The sequence below is a fragment of the Manis javanica genome, chromosome 13 (genome assembly GCF_040802235.1).
Source record: "Manis javanica isolate MJ-LG chromosome 13, MJ_LKY, whole genome shotgun sequence".
Classification (NCBI taxonomy): Eukaryota; Metazoa; Chordata; class Mammalia; order Pholidota; family Manidae; genus Manis; species Manis javanica.
Window position 1 is genome coordinate 9190895 of NC_133168.1, and position 17195 is coordinate 9208089.

At 41.9% G+C, this 17195-nt stretch overlaps 1 long non-coding RNA gene across 1 annotated transcript; it reads right to left on the bottom strand.

Annotated features, from left to right (window-relative positions):
- Positions 1–5872: 5872 nt before the first annotated feature.
- LOC108386796 (uncharacterized) lies at positions 5873–10535 on the bottom strand. Its single transcript, XR_001850634.3, has 3 exons — positions 10086–10535; positions 6202–6274; positions 5873–6059 (listed from the first exon to the last, which is right to left on the bottom strand). It is a non-coding gene; the product is annotated as an uncharacterized lncRNA (long non-coding RNA).
- Positions 10536–17195: the final 6660 nt, after the last annotated feature.

Below are 17195 nucleotides of genomic sequence, written 5' to 3' on the forward strand. Positions count from 1 at the left end.
AGAATACAACTTCTCAGATTCAAAAAGACATATGCACCCCTATGTTTATCGCAGCACTATTTACAATAGCCAAGATATGGAAGCAACCTAAGTGTCTATCAGCAGATGAATGAATAGAGAAGATGTGGTACATATACACAATGGAATACTATTCAGCCATAAGAAAGAAACAAATCCTACCATTTGCAACAACATGGATGGAGCTGGAGGACATTATGCTCAGTGAAATAAGCCAGGTGGAGAAAAACAAATGCCAAATGATTTCCCTCATTTGTGAAGTACAACAATGAAGCAAAACTGAAGGAACAAAATGGCAGCAGACTCAGAGACTCCAAGAATGAACCAGTGGTTACCAAAGGGGAGGGGTGTAGGAGGGCAGGTGGGGAGGGAAGGAGAAGGGGATTGAGGTGTATTGTGTTTAGTACACATGGTGTGGGGGATCACGGGGAGAACAGTGTAGCACAGAGAAGGCACATAGTGAATCTGCAGCATCTTGCTGCACTGATGGACAGTGACTGCTTTGGGGTATGGGTGGGGACTTGATAATATGGGTAAATGTAGTAACCACATTGTTTTTTCATGTGAAACCTTCATAAGAGTGTATATCAATCATACCTTAATAAAAATTTTTAAAAACTATATAGTACACACTCACACAGGAGTGCAGGCAACCTCAGAGAGGAGGCATTCTTAAGGGTTTAGGGTTTGAGGTTTCATAGGGCCTCTTGGGTAGGGGTTGGCATAAAGCATGATGTGTACAGCTGACTCATAATTCCTTTGAAGTTTTGTCTTACGACGAGGGTGATTACTTATTTAGATGATGTGTTGATCTAGATCTCAGCGTTCTTTACCCATGTAGGTTCATTGATACCCTGGAAGGTCTCTTTCTCCTGGTTACAAAGTTACTTAATTGATTAATGGGCTGGAAGAAAGGGAAGAACAGCATATAGATTAAGATAAAGAATAAGATGTGCCTTTTTAGCAGGCTAAGTGGATTTTACAATGGATGACCCTTGTCCCATTTCCCTGTTCTATCTCAAGACAAAAAAAAAAAAGAAACAGATAAGAAGTGAAATATTATTAACAAGAAGACTAAAGAAAGGAATGATGACAACGTGTGCGTAAGTATATGTTTTGGTATATAGTTTGCACTTTTAGATAAGGTGGCCGAAAAAGGTTTCACTTGAATTAAGACTTAAAGGAAGTGAATGCTTCTGGAGTAAAGCCCTCCAGGCAGAGAGACCAGCAGGTGCAAAGGCCCTGAGGAATCCTACACTGAGTGCTCCAGCCAATGGTGTTCAGTGGTGAAGGGGACAGGCAGGAGGAGAAGACAAGGTAAGAGAGAAAAAGAAGAAAGGGGCAGCAACGTGGGAAGTGGGGCCATAGAGATCATTGTAAGGACTTGGGGTTTTTATCTGAGTGAGACGGGAACTCTAGGAGGCCTCTGAGTGCACAAGCAGAATGATCCCCTCGGCTGCTGCCCTGGAGGAGACCGCAGGTGTCAAAAGTGGAAATAGGGAGACCAGGAAGCAGGAAGAGTGGGAATCCTGGCAGGAGCCAATCGGGACAAAGTGTTGGCAAATGGGCACTGAGGTTATGTTGCTAAAGTAGAGCCAGGATTTCCTGAGCTTTTGTGGGATATAGGGAAGGAAAGGAGTTAAGAGTGGCACCAAAGTTTTAACTTCAGCAACTAGAAGAATGGAATTTCCATTTACTGAAATGAATACACCTCCAGGAAGAGTGTATCAAGGCCATGATTTTGGAAGTGATAAGTCTGGGACTTTTTTTTTAGACATCAAGTGAAAATGTCAAATAGGCAGTTAGATGTATGAGTCTGGGGTTAAGGGGAAAGTTCTAGGCTGGAGTTATAAATTTGCAAATTGTCAGCATATAGATGGTATTTAAAGCCATGAGATTGGATGAGATCACTAAGGAAATGAATGCAGATAGGAGAGAAAATGTCTGAAGACTGAACTTCAGGCCACTCTGATGTTAAGAAGTCGAGGAGATTAGGAATAATCAGCAAAGCAGACAGAGTCCCTTTACACCTTGGGACTTTAGATAACGGTTTGCATCTTTGAATATATGACATGTTTTAAAATTGTGCACTTAACTGACAGCTGATAATAATGGCAAATATTTTATACAAATTCAAAGAAAAATGTGAAAATAATATTTTGTTCTTTTTTGGGATCTTTCTATTTGTATACGTGCAGACCTGAGGGATACAAAATACGAGCAGCAGTGAACAGATATGTGTAATTGTAGGATTCTGAGAGCAAGGCCTCAGCTCTTTCCATCTTTATGCCCAGTGCTTGGCACATACTGAACTCTTGTTAGCCTTGTCTGCAGCGTGATTGATTTCAAGCTGGTGCTTGACCAAATTACTTATACTAATGTGAGCATTGCTGTGTTTGAGAAATACAACTAGGTCTACAACTGTTCCGTTTTATATTCAGAATGTTAAGTTTCATATGCCTAATAAGTTTTTGTAAATGTCATTCTCACACTGCCTACATAGTGCAACAGCTACTTGTTGAAAAGCAAATCGATTGTCTGTTTGATGTCAAACAACTGGAAGTATATGATATTTTATAGAACGTGGCAGTGGCAGGGGGCAAATGACCCACCCTAATCCTGCATCTGCCACCCACGTAATCCTGGCAAATTAGTCTCTCCAGGTGTAGTTTTTTCTTCTCCAAACTGCATGTGCTAATGTCCTTTCATAATCTTTTGGGCAGTTTTTCCTATCGCATTGATAAAATGCTTGGGCTTGGGTTAAATTTTCCAAATGGTGTATGTGAATAATGGATGGTAATGCAGGCTACATAATTCTTTGTCTATATAGTGAACTCAGTATTCTTCCAAACTATTTCACACAAAATTGAAGGGGCATGTGGGGTTCTTCATTTGAACACGTACAGTATCATCTAAACTGAATTTACATTTTATCTCCTCAACAGCCACAAAACAAAACAGGGAAGACGTCAAATAAAGGTGAAGAAGTAGGTGGGAGAGGCTCACTTTCTACAGGAGGCCCCGACTGCCTCCACCTTCCTTTTCTGTCTGTGCTCTTTCTATCTGCGGTCAGATCGTCTCCTAGCTGGAGGTGGCAGACAGCTCCAGACCAGACTGCGTCTACAGGCAACCCACCTGCGACAATTCTGTCTGGGGATTGTCTCTGTGAGTTTGAAAGATGTTCCCTGTGGCAACAACTGCTTTATAAGTCTCTTCAGACTTGAAGGTCTGTTTCAGTGTGTTTTAATGGTTATGGTCTGGTGTGCAATTGGAGTGGATGGTTGTGCACATGCTGGGTGGACCCTCCCCACAGTCGGTGCTGAGGAGGTGTGTCCTGTATGAAGGGCTGGAAATATGCCATTTTGTGTTTGCCATTTCTGCCATCTTCTCCTGTCTGTGAAGGCTTCTTTCCTCATTTTTCAGATTCCCTACTTAAGTTTACTCAGGGTAGTGGGGTTTTGGGGGCAAACGGTGGCTTTATCCACTTAAGCTTTTTGATTCCTCCTATACGTATACATGCGGGTACAGGTCATTTATGTAACGTCATGTGAAACATTTGATAGATATATAACAGTGCATTTTAAAGTTATGCTGTAATGGGCAAGAGAGGCTTGTAGCATTGATTCTCTGTGCTGAAGAACCAAGGACAGAAGGTTAAGTGTTTGCTTTGGTTAAATGAGATGGAAGGGAATTGCTGACTTGAGCGCATGGATGATGGCAACACACAACTGGATCCTGGGGTTGGGAACAGAGAAGAGAAAGATAAGAAGCAGTGGGGTAAGGAGGGAAATCAGGATTTCCACTCAAGATGGAATGTCCATATTAAGAGGAAACCCAATGGAACCAGTACAGAAATATGTTTCACATTCCTTTTGACTTGAAGAGCATTTAGCTATAAATGCAATTGACTTTCCCCCTTTCTGGTAATAGATTGGGCCTATGTCTCTCAGATATAGCAGGATGGGATGACACAGTTACATATGTGAAGTCTGAGTGTCAAGATTAAAGAATAGTGGGATATTCCCAGAGAAAGTTAAATGATTCAGGATCAGTATGGAGGGCACAGGTGGATGAATCCCAGCCAACAGGAGAGCTGGTTTTGGGGAGAGCAATAGAGTAAATGATGCTAGATGACACTTCAAGTACAGGATTTGGTGGACAAAGTAGGGCCAGTGCTAAGGGAAGAAGATGAACTGTGGATTGAAACCACTAGGGGAAGGCGATGGTCAATTTGATGTGTCAATTTAACTGGCCTGAAGGATACCCAGACAGCTGGTAAAAAATCATTTCTGGGTGTGTCTGTGGCAGTTTTTGGAAGAGGCTAGTATTTGATTCAGTGGACTGAGTAAAGAGATCTGCAATTATCCATGCGGGTTGACATCACCCAAGCCCTTGGGGACCTGGATGGAACTAAACAGGCAAAGGGAAGGGATAATATTCTCTTCTTGGGATCAAATAGCCATTTTCTCCTGCCATCAGATACTGGAGCTTCTGTTTCTTAGGCTTTCAGACTCCAGGACCTACACCAGCTACCCAATGGTTCTTCTTAGACCTTCAGACTCAGGCTGAATTATATCACTGGCTTTCCTTAGTTCTCCAGTTCTCAGACAGCAGACAGTGGGACTTCATGACTTTCATAACTGCACAAGGCAATGCCTACAATAAATCTCCCCTCCTGTCTGTCTACTGTCTATCTCTATCTATCTATCTATCTATCTATCTATCTATCTATCTATCTATCTATCTATCTATCTATCTATCTATCCTGTGTCTATCATCTCTCTTTTTATATACCATCTATCTACCTGTATCCTATTCATAGTTTCTCTGGAGAACTCTGACTAACACAGGTGACATCACAGGACTAGAATCCTTCAGCAACTTAAAAGGCAGGCCAGCATTAGGAAGCATAGAAGTCCCACCTCATGATGCATTTAAAAGAAGGCAGCTCCTAGGCAAGACAGGTTGTTGATTCTGAAATAAACCTTCAGTGTATAAACCATGGAGGGAAACATTCCAATAGCTTGATCTCCAGGCAGAAGAAAGATAAAAGAACTTCCAACTTTACTATAAAGCCAGAGAAATTTTCTAAGGTAAGGTAGTTGAGATTAGACAAATCAACAAAGACCAAAATAAGTTCTGGTGGTTGCTCATGAAGGCCTGGGCTCAGCTCACCAGCTGTAGAAAGCTGGAGAGGCATGTGTGCCCTCTACAATTCTCCCTGTTGTTGCAAAAAATTAGACTGAAAGCAAAGCAAAGCTAAGGTTATCAAGAACAAGAAAAAAAGCAGAATGGTATCTCAGTTTAGATTTCCTTCTTGATAAATAAGCTGGCAATGACTGTAGAGGGGTTATTTATTGCCCACTGTCCTATCAATGGCTAGAATTGGGAATTTATAGGCTCTCTTTTATGAAGATGAAGGGAGTTAGGGCCATCTCTCACCTCCTCCTCTCCCTACTACTATATATTGTCCCTCTTCTGCTTACCAGTGAAGAGAGGAAGTGCATGCTGGCAAATTGAGAGGATTCCTTCCTAATGTCAGAGGAAAAATTAGGAGTGGTGGATGTGGCTGGGAAACTGGGGTGGTCTTCTGTACTCCTCAGATGGAAATGAGAAGCAGATGGTTCAAATCCCTATCAGTGTCTCAGGCTCTAAACCCTCTCACATGGACTATAAAATTTCAATCAGGTCTTTCTCTGGTGAGACCCTAGGGAAGTGTATCCATTAAAATAGAAAAAGAGTTACACACTGTTTGTAGTTTTCTATTATTGTGTAACAAATGACTACAAACTTAGCTGCTTAGAGCAGCACACACTTATTTTCTTACAACTGATTATCTCTCACAAGCGGCGATGACTGGGTTGTGCTCTCCTCTGGAGTTCAGGGGCTTCTCCCAGCCTCATTCAGGTTGCTGGCAAACTTCAGATTCCCAGCATTTTATCCTGTTGGTTCCTTGCTGCTGAAAGACTAGGGCCAACATCCCCTAGAAGCCACTTCTCTCCATAAGCAGATCCCAGCATGGCTGTTTGTTTCTTCAAGACCTGCAAGAGAGCAGGAAGGGTCCAGTCCCTCTTTCCAGGACCCCCACCTGATTAAACCTGGCCCACCCAGGTTAATCTCTCCTGTGATAAACTCAAGCTTCACCAGTTTGGAATTTTAACTGCATCTGCAAAATCTCTTTACCTTTTCATGGGAGGGACATCCCATCAGAGTCACGGGTCCCACCCACACACAGGGGGAGGGCATTACATGGGACCTGTAAACCAGAGGAGAGGAACATTGAAATAATTATGTTTTGCCTACCACGTATCAGGTGAGCCTATCAGTGGATGCCAAGTAATACTTATTTTTCAACTGTACCAACCAACTGTTATCTAGTACCAGTCCGCTTTCAAGGTCTGAAAAAGACATAGATCTTTGCAGTCATTGCACATAATGTTACTTACCTGAGATACATTGTGTTGAGCCTGGCGTCTCTGAGAAACTGGTAGATACTCTTGCTGGGCTGAGCTCTACTAGCAGGTCTGACCACAGTGGCGGCATTGAGTTTAACCTGAACTGTATATTGTCACGGCACTATGGCCACTACTGTGCTGGAGGGCACCTTCCTCCTCCCCTCCCAGACCTTTGTGCCCCATGTATGGTGAGACAGAGGCTGAGAGGCTTGGTGCAGTCTCACCTATTTGTCCCCAAAAATGTGCCCAAATGTGAACAAAGGAGCTGAGTGCAGGTTGCTTTGCTTGGGGATTTCTGCAGCAATGGAGGAAGGAAACAGAGAGGGAGCCTATGGATGAGGAGACATGCGTTCTTTCTTGATGAATTTGAAGGGGAGCACCACTCCGAGCTGATTTACAGTCACTTAGTAAGTGTTCTAGAAACACTGTGCCATCAGGAACCTTGATCTAAGGAACCCAGTCCACCAAGCAAGGGCTAAATTTGGGATGTTACAGACAATTTCAGTCTGCCCCACAGACCATTGCTTCTTTGCTAGTGAATACATAAATGCCAAACTGCTCTAGGTTACACAAGTGCAGAGGCTAAATGCATTCTTGGTTTACAGATACATTCTGACCACGGGAGAGATTTGGGGAATCATGCCTTTGCAAAGAAATCTAATTGCCATGAATCAAAAGTTTAGAATTATGCCTATTATTCTCGAAGGTACCATTCCTGCCCCATCCAGGAGAGCTAAGATAACTTTGGTAAACTTGCTGGGTAATATCGGGCAGAGGCAGAAGAGGTCAAAGAGTCTGCAAAGATCCATCTAGACCAGGTCACTTGGAATGAAGCCACTAGTTTTACAATTTCTGCTTGATATGTAGAAGGAACTCCAGCTGCCAGATGACTTGAGTCTTGGGGTTAGTGATCAAGGGACAGATTGGGAAAGCCTGACTTAGGATGCAACTAACCTGGGGAGCAGACCTCAAGGCTCTCTGTGGCTGGCAGCTCTGGCAATTCATCCTACACTGGGCACCCCAGTGAGCATTGTGACACCTGAGCGAGGTGCCCTGTGTTTCAGTCAGGGGTTGAGATCTTGTACGAGATTTGGGAATCAGAGGTCAACAAAACCGAGGCACAGCTGGAAGTGCTCCCTGTATGTGTCAGTATATCTGCTATGATCACTTCCACTGTAAGACACACACACTCCAAAGCCTCAGCAATTAAGGATATACAATTCATTACGAAGGGGAGAACATTCATGTCAATCCAGGCTAATGATAATAACATCCACGATGAACATTAGTTACCATGAACCAAGAAGGACCAGAAAGAACCCCAACCTCACCTCACCATAGGGTGATAAAATAGCCCTTCAGATTTTGTCATACTAATTCTCTGTTTAAGCCATGAGATTATTTCTCTCCTTAAAATAGGAAATTCTGTAAGTAGAAACAATAGTATGTAAATAACAAGGTGTGACTAGAGGTATAGCATTCATCCCCAGACCAAATCAGGGGGTATCTGATTAAAGGATATTTCATTCATTTGTTTTAACTAGTTGAAAACCATTTTATTTTACTGAATGGTGGCAAGAGGAATGCTAGTTAGGTTTTTAAAAATTCCTAATTCACTAATAAAACCAACCCAAGACAAAGTTCTTATCCAAGGAGTATTCTGTAAAAATGTATATGGATTATTAATTCAGGTATTATATATTCATGTATAATTTATAGCTATAATATTTCAGCTTCCCGTAGGAGACTAGACCATTTTATTTTATGATTTATTGTCAGCATATCACCTGCAACTTTACAGATAGTTCCAATCAATTCAATCTTCGTATATATATCTCACTGAAAATGAAGGATAACATTTCACAGGTAAGTTCAATTTTGCTCAGTTCTCATGGGCAGACTTTGTTGGGGATACTGAACTTTCTTGGAAACATAATACTGTATATTTGTGTACTATTTTACAGTTTTCAGAATGTAGTCAGATATTATAATGTGTCCATAAAAAGTTATTTTATACTTCTTCATATGAAATTGCATTTCATCAGTAAAATGTTGAATTTTAGAATGTTAAAGAGAATGAGAGCATTCAAAAAACATAACAAATTTGACAATAAAGTGGTGTAAGCTCTTTTTACCAGCCTTTGTGGATTATCCTGCGATGTCCTGATTAAATGTCTGAACTTCTCTGACTCAAAGTTTCATTAGTGAAGTAGGAAGCTATTAAACTTACAATGGGTGTTGTCCAAATACATTAAAAAATACCTGATTTTATAGTCGGTTAAACAGTTGTATAATGATATGGGAGATGGGCTTAACGTGGAAACATGTGCGTGCATGTTCTGGGCATTTCTTGTAGATTAAGGCTGTGTAAGCAGAAGCTGAAGATCTGAATGCTACGTAAGAGTGGCGTGTATGTGCATGTGTGTGTGTGTGTGGGTGTGTGTGTAGGTATGATGGCTACAGTGGAATGTGCCTATATAGAGGGAATATTTGCTGAAAAGATCTGCTGATGAGATGAAAGGTTAATTCTTTTTGTTGACAGTATGAAGTTAATAAAGTTTACATTGCTACCTTATCAAGGTGCTTTGGGATTATGAGAATATATTTGAGACTAGGTTCCTGACTTCAAGAAGCTTAATCTCATCAGAGGGACAAGAAATTTACAGATGAAACAATTAGAGAACAAAACTTAATATATAAATTTCTAAATTGAGTCTGTGTGTATGTGTTTAGTGACTGTGGGGAGAGACAGTATACTAATAATGACTTAATGACTAACAAAAATTCCAAGAAGAGAAAGACTAATGTAGGTTAGAAAGAGTCAGGAAAAATGTTCTGGAGAGAGCAAGTATTTAAATTGTTTTAGCAAAGGGTTAGCTTGTGTGTGCTTGTCTGTATCTGTGTGTTGGTCTGTGTGTGTGTTTGGAGAAAGGCTGTCATAATGAATGAACATTCTTGACTGGGAAGAAAAAAATAATCAAAGGGTGCCAAGGTAATCATTCATTCAACAGAGCAGATACTGAAAACCCACCAACTCTGTGCTAGGCACACAGGATACAAAGCACACATTTCCCTTGTTATCACTTAGATACAAAGAAGCTAAATATATTCACATTGCAGGGCACAGATTTCAGATCCTACCGTAACCACACTGGAATCCCAGTGGGCTGACGGAGCTTGTCGGAACCCACCTACCTCCCTTTCCTTAAGGACAACAAAGAAACAAACCCACACACTGTACAACTCCAGCCCCAACGTATTTTTCAAATATATATATATATTTTTCAGAAAATTTGGTTACTTAATGAGGTCTTGATGGATCCTTTTAGAAGTAAAGGATGTGAGGGCTTGTAGCCAGTTAGCAACCTGCCCTGAAATGAGGCTGTAACTGGGTAACCTGCCAGGTCCTCTCTGTGTGTCACTCACTCCAGTTTGGTGGGAGCATCTCCTGCTCGAGGTCTCCTTGCCCTGCTCCCTGGGCTGCGTGGGGAACCCTGCTTCCCAGACATCTCTAACACCCTCCCACGGTCCTATCTGTCAATGTTTATGCATCTGACTGCCCCACTAGACTGTGAACTCTTGTATTTTTAACAGTTACGACTAACAGCATACCTGGCACTGAGTGGGTTCCCATGAAACTTTGGTGCATGTTGTTGAAGAGTTCGGAGTCCCTGGTCAGAAACTGTCCATGATTCTAGAGCTAAAGGCCATAGGGAACCAACGTCGGCAGCTGTGGTGTTTGAAGAGGCAAGTTGCAGACTCCCAAACCTGAGGGGGATAAAAAGAAGGCTTAAAAAAGGTAAGTATTTATTCTTTCATTGAGTGAAAATATCACACAAGTGGAAAGGGGGAAAAATTGGTAGGCTGACCTAGAGAACCGAAGTCTTTACTCTTGGAATGTAAACTGAACTGATGTGACTTGAAATTCTAATGTTGGATGGCTGGGGTGAAGAGGGAGAGAGAGAGACACACACACACTCCCTGCCACTTAAAGTTCCACAGTGCTGGACGTGCTCATGCTTATAGCAAGAACCAGGCTCCAAGAGCAAAGGTCTGGGCTTGAACCCGCTGCAAAAGGAGACACTTTCCAAATGAGAGTGTTGGAAAAGTGTAGCTCCGGAGGGAAGGGGGGTTCTGCACCTGGAACGAATTCCTTGTGAATCTAGTGAAACCAAAGAAAGACAAGGGAAAGGAGAGTTTGGGCTCAATGGGCTTATTTCTCACAGTGGGTTTATTGCTCGGGTTTGCTCCCCAGGCCCTGCGCTGTCCGCCCCTGCAGCCCCTCTGCATGGGCTCTTTCCTTCGCCCACCGCTTCTGGCAGGAACTCCGTGGGCGGGTTTGGTGACTGGCGAGCACCAGACCAATTAGGTGCCGAGAATGGAGGGGAGAAGAGAATGAGGGTTTTCTCTTTACCCCTTGCCCTGGATGGACTCTCTGTGGTAAACCTCCATTGGTATGTAAATGGACTAAGGCGAGGTAGAAATTCCAGAAATACTGGATGAAAACTTACATTTATCCCACGAAAGGGCTGTAAATTGTGCTCTTCAGTTCTGGCACTGATCACAGCCTTGATTTGCTTCTGCTCTTCCAAAAAGCAAGCTCCAAATGGTAGATGAGTGTCCTAATCTTCATATTCTCAACTCATCCCATTCCAGATGTAAACCATGAGAATTTAGTAACACCCCCAGGAGACTGAGCCCCATGCACCTGAGGTTTCCTTCAGTATAATAAAATCTCTCTCATCTTTTTGCCCATGGCTTATAATTGGCCACCGAATGAGTACTTACTTCAGTTTCTCTTGGAACAGAGCCCTCAAAACCATCTTTGTTGTTTAAGCAAAGTCAGATGTGTTTAAACAATTGCAAAATAGAAACAAGCCCACAGGAAGTGGGCAGAACAGAAAGATTGTCCTATTTCTCTGCCTGACCAGTGTAGCTCCGGTGGAAATGACTGCAGTGTGGCCTGCTTTAGGCTTATCTCGGACTCTTTGCAGTAGTCTTTCAGTGCTCCCTTCATTAGGGTTCGAGCTCCACTTCCTGTCCCATGGGTCCCTCTTTTTCCCATCTGCAGCAGAGATGCAAAGCCCTTAGGCTGTTTCCATTTTCCTCTAAGGCAGGAACAGCAAGATGGCTAGTGTGTCTGCAGCAGAGAGGTAGGTGAGAAGGTCAGAGTTAAGGAGCAGAAGTGGATCACATATTCACCATGGAGGCTACAGTAAAGATTTCGACTTTTACTGTACGGAAAATGGGGTGTATTAACAGGGTTGTGAGTAACGGTGTGATGTGATCCCATTTACGTTGCAGAAGGACCACCTGGACTGCTATGTTGAGAATAGTTTAGGAAGGCATGGGCAGACACAGTGGAAATAATGGCAGGTAGTAGAGGTGCGGTGGGGGTCTGGATCTATTTTAAGGGTACAGCAAACAGAATTCCCTAGGGGATTTGATTGGGATGTGAGTGAAAGAGACATTAATAATGCTAGAAGGATGGGGTTGTTATCAGCTGAGACAGAGAAGTCCAAGAATATAGCAAATTTGAGATGTCAAAGGTCCTACCAGAAAACAGGAGAAAAAGAAGAAGTTATTTTGGGGGGGTTGCAACAAGAGATGCATATGAATGGGATTATTCTCTGTCTACTGGCAGTTAGAAGAGTTTTTATTGCTTACACACCATTCAGTTGGTCACAATAAAAGGGGAATGAGAAAGAAATATGGGGTGGAGTGTAAGGAAGAAATAAGCTAACAGCTCTCAGATCTCAGAAACAGATGGCCTAAGCCAGTGGTTCTCAAATTTGAATGTGCAGCAGAGTCATGGGAAGGGCTTGTTAAAACACAGATTGTTGGGCTCACTCTCCAGAATTCTGAATTCAGTAGATCTGGGTGATTCCAAGAATAAACATTTCTAGTTTTTAGTTGGTTCTGGGGACCACACGAGCCAAAGAGCAAGTACGTCTGAGATTCAAGTACATTTTGCAGTTCAGAATGCATCAAAAAGCAGCAGTTCAGACTTAATCCCTGCAACTTTGCTGCAGGAAGATCATAACAACCCTTTACAGGGGTCATGTCAGGACCTTAGTTCTGAACAGTCAGTTCAATTGGCCTGGAGTTTGGGTGAGAGGTCCGGGCTTGTGATATTCACTGGGAGATCTGAGAGCTGTTAACTTAATTCTTCCTTACACTCTACCCCTGGCATAAAGATGCAACTTAAATCATGGAAAAATGAGATACACATGATCAAAATGGTTAATAATACAGAAATAGAAAAGTGAAATAAACTTTGGAGGCAAAGAAGGAGATATTTATGTCCACCTTGATTGATACAAGTATTCAACAGCTATTCTTTTATTACAGTGGATTTGTAGAGGCCAAAATTATGAAGCCTTTTTTGTTTGTTTGTTTTTTGTTTTGTTTCTCCTCCCCTAACGTGAGGTATGGAGACTCTGAGATGTTCAGTAAAGTGACCACTGTTACACAGCTAGGGTGGCACATTATGTTTTCCAAAGATGGCTGCAACATCATTTCACATTCTAAGCACTGTTCTGTAATGTAACCTTGACGCTCATTCCATTGAGAAGCGGGATCTTTGTTCCTCCCCCTTAAAATCTGGGCAGGCTTGTGACTTGCTTGCAACCAACAAAAAGGCAGTGGATGACTGCACGACTTTCAAGGGTGGGTCAGAAAAGAAAGAATTTCCACCTTATTTGGGAAAATACTCCTGCTAAAACCCTAAGTCCAAACACATGAGGCTGCCCCACCGTGAGGAATCCCAAACCAGCCCACATAGAAAGACCACCTAGAGAATTGAGGCTACATTAAAAGTGAAAGACAGGACTAGCCAGCACCCATCTGCTCAAGCCTTTAGCACTCCAAATCCCAGACGTCACAACACAGCAACTACGTGAGAGAGCCTGGCTTCTACTCAGCCAAGCCTTTTCTGAATTCCTGACACACAGAAACCCTGAGACATAACAGAGTGCTAGTAAACCACTGAGTTTTGGGGTGATTCATTCTACTTTGTTTAATTGTTCAAATTTGCTTGATCACCAAACCCTTTTTTGGTGATCAAGTTGTGGGGGCATAATACTCATTAACATGACTTGAAACTTGGGTTTCCATCAAGTAATTTTGGAAAATATCCCCTGTATTCACTAACCAAATTTTGGTTAATAATTTGGTTTCCCAAAGAGACCTTTCTGTACAACACAACATTGTATACCAATCAACATGTCTATTTATAACTCAATACAAATGCATAAGTTAGGATTCTAATTTATCTATTTGCAATATAATGATTTATAAGAAATATATATTTGGTTACTTAAATAACCACAAAATATCTCAATATCTCTTTTGTGTATTTGGTCTTCATCCACACTTCCTGAAAATACTTTGGAGCCATAAAGATGAAATGGGTGTCTTATGTTAATGAGATTTATGGATGCTCCCCGCCACCCCCAAAAGGGTGAGACTGATTGTCAGGAGGACCAACATGTGATCGGGGGTTAGAACTTTCAGTCCCACCCCGTACCCTCCCTAACTTCCCATCTCCCCCAACTCCACCTTCTCACCCCCAGGAGGAAGGAAAGGGGAGAAGAGCTGCAGCCTGAACCAGACAATTCCAATGCTTTCGTCAATCACAGCCATGTAATGAAGGCCCCATAAAAGCCCAAGAGAACAGCTTTTTGCCTTTTTTCCCCCTTCTCTCCTTTTTTTGGAGAGCTTCTGCACTTGGGGAACCAGAAGGCGTCCATGTGCCCCAGAGGACACAAGCTCCATGAGGATGGACGTGCTTTCGTTTCAAACCTAACCCTATGTGTCTCCACCTGGCTGTTGATTTGCAGCCTTTATCATATCCTTTAATAAACTGGCAAATGTAAGTGAGTGTTTTCCTGTGTTCTGTGATTCACTGCAGCAAATTAATTGAACCTGAGGACGCGATTCTTGGACCCTCCAATTTATAGCAGGTCATTCAGAAGCACAGGTCACAGCCTGGGGCTTAAAACGGGCATCTGAGGTGGGCAGTTGAGGGAACAGTCTTGTAGGAATGAACCCTTAACCTGGGAAATCTGATGCTGTCTCCACGTACGTAGTGTCAGAACTGAGTTCAATTCTGGCACACCTTGGTGATGTTCAAGAATTGCTTGGTGTTATGAATGGGGAAACCCCCTCTCCCACTTCCTGACACATGCACACTTTGGAATTGTTCTCAAAACTTAGAGACTGTAATGGTTGAATTTGGTTAGCATGAATGAGTCCCCAGAGCCTCCTCATTAATATGCATGGCTGATCCCCATGCTTTGGATGTGTGGTGACCCTTCTACTGGCCAGTAAACCTTTGGCTGTTGTCTTCTAAATGCAATAAGGCATACATAATTTATTTGTATATGACTTTCCTGGCATAGGCCATAAATTCTTTACTCTAAAATAAATCCGATCTGTCATGAATTATTAGAAGACGGTTTTCCATTTTGTACTGAGCAGGCTCTTAATTATGAATTTCAAAAATTTCAGGAGCAGCTTTCACAAAGTTGTGGGCACAATGCTGTTTGGGAGGTAGGGGGCGAAAAGTTGAGGAGTGGGTATTCATCTAACTTCAGCATCAAGTTCTGTATTTCTCTTGCTACCTCAAGGACACTAGGTCTTGGGGGTCTCAGAAGAAAGTCCCGTTGACTCTGATAATTGCGTTGCTCTGATGGACAGCTTGACAGGAACAACGCAGGTTCTTTCTAGAGAGAAGCTTAAGAAACAATGTTGTGGAAGAACATCTGTTCAAATAAAAGTTTACTGACCAGAGAATACATACAGAGAGAGAAGTCGTTTCTTTTTATCCAGGGTCACTCATCCATGCACATGGCTTTGTTTAACATCTATTTGCTCATTGTTCCCATATTTCTAGTCATAGTCCAGACTTCACATGTGAACCACAAATGATGTGTGAAACTATCTACACAACATCTCTTTTTGGATGTCACACAGGTATTTCAAGATCAATATACTCAGAACTTAAAACATGGGAGAACCCCTAAAATATCGCCCTCTTCTAACGTTTCATGTCTCAGCTCATCCTCCCATTTTGCCCAACACTGTATATTTGATCAACTTAATAATTGTTTGATTCTGGTAACTATTTTCCCTTTTCATTACCACCATTGAGTACAGATTATATCTTGCTTGAACTATAATCAAGATTCTGTATTTTAGACAAAAGAAACTCACTCTAGGTGACTTACTGAGAAAAATAATCTAAGGATATTGGGTAGGTAACCAACAATTGAATACCAGAGAAGTGGCTTCAGGGAATCAGTAGAGGCCATGGGAAGAAAAACTTCAGATAACAAAGCCAAAGTCACTCCTTTTTAGAGTCACAGTTCTGTTTGGGAACATTTTATTGTTGGGAACATTTGCTTTGATCCCCAAGCCTAGAAAATATGTCCATATCCTGGCTATCAGTAGATGGACGTATCTGACTCATTTTGACTTTAGATTCAGATAATGAAGCTTTCCTCCAAATTAGAATATAATATTTGGATAACAAAACCATATTATTTTCATGATTGTTAACTTCCTCTCAATGGTAAATTAAAGAAGGCTTCAAATTCTTTGCTTCTTCATCCATGGCAGGGCGCTGGGTTGGGGAGGCAGGTTTTCTAAATTTCCTCCCCATGAATCACTCAAACCTTAAACTACATCTTTTACTTCTTGTTTTTGTGACATTCATTCTTGGAACCTTGAGACCATCATACCGTCAGAAGCCCAAGCCATGTACCTTGGAAGATAAGATATCCTGGAGAGAGAGAGAGAGAGAGGGATCCCAGGCAGCAGACATTTGGTTTGGGAGACAGATCTTCCGGCCCCAGATGCTCCACTTGACACCACATGAATCAGAAAACTACCCGGAAGAATCCTTTCCAAATTCCTGACTTACAAAATATGTGCAAAATAATAGTTGCATAAGATCACTAAGTTGTGGAGGAGTTTCTTAGGGAGCAATGGATAACCATAACAGTCTCCTGGAATTCACCACTGAATTTCTCCTATTTTCTATAATGTAACCATAGGTGTTTCTTTAAAAATATATTTTAACATAATATTACCCTGCTTCACACTTTTCAATGTTCTAGGGATCAAAATCCAAACCTTCAACATCATCTTCAAGGTCTTGAATGATGTGTCCCAGCTGTGTCTCTTCTCTTCTCACTGTCTGCCTCACTCTCTGAACTACAGTCACATTGGCTGTTTCAAGTTCCTCTGACATACCACGCTTCTCTTTGTCCCAGAGTCTTTGCATAAGTGGTCCATTCTCCTAGAAGTCTTTCTTCTGTCCCATTGGGCTTTCTCCCAGTTACCTCGTACTCATTCTTCAGATCTTCGTTCAAACGTCAGTTTCTCAGGAAAACTTTCCCTTGTTCCCCAGCCTGGATCTGTCTCTCCTAGCTCCTATATTTGTCCAACAGAGCAGTCATTATATTCTAATTCAATAATTCATTGTAAAAGAGTTTTTATGATTTGTCTTTCTTGTAAAAATGCAAGCTTTGTAAAGTCCATAGATCTTGCTTTTCACTCGATCCACAGTGCTTTGAACCATGCTTTGCACATAATAGACACACAATAAATGCTTGCTGAACCATGATATGTGAAAACCAACCTAATGTAGATAGATCAATGGTTCTCAAACTTCAGATGTGCAGAGAAATCACCTGGACAACTTGTTAAAATGCAGAT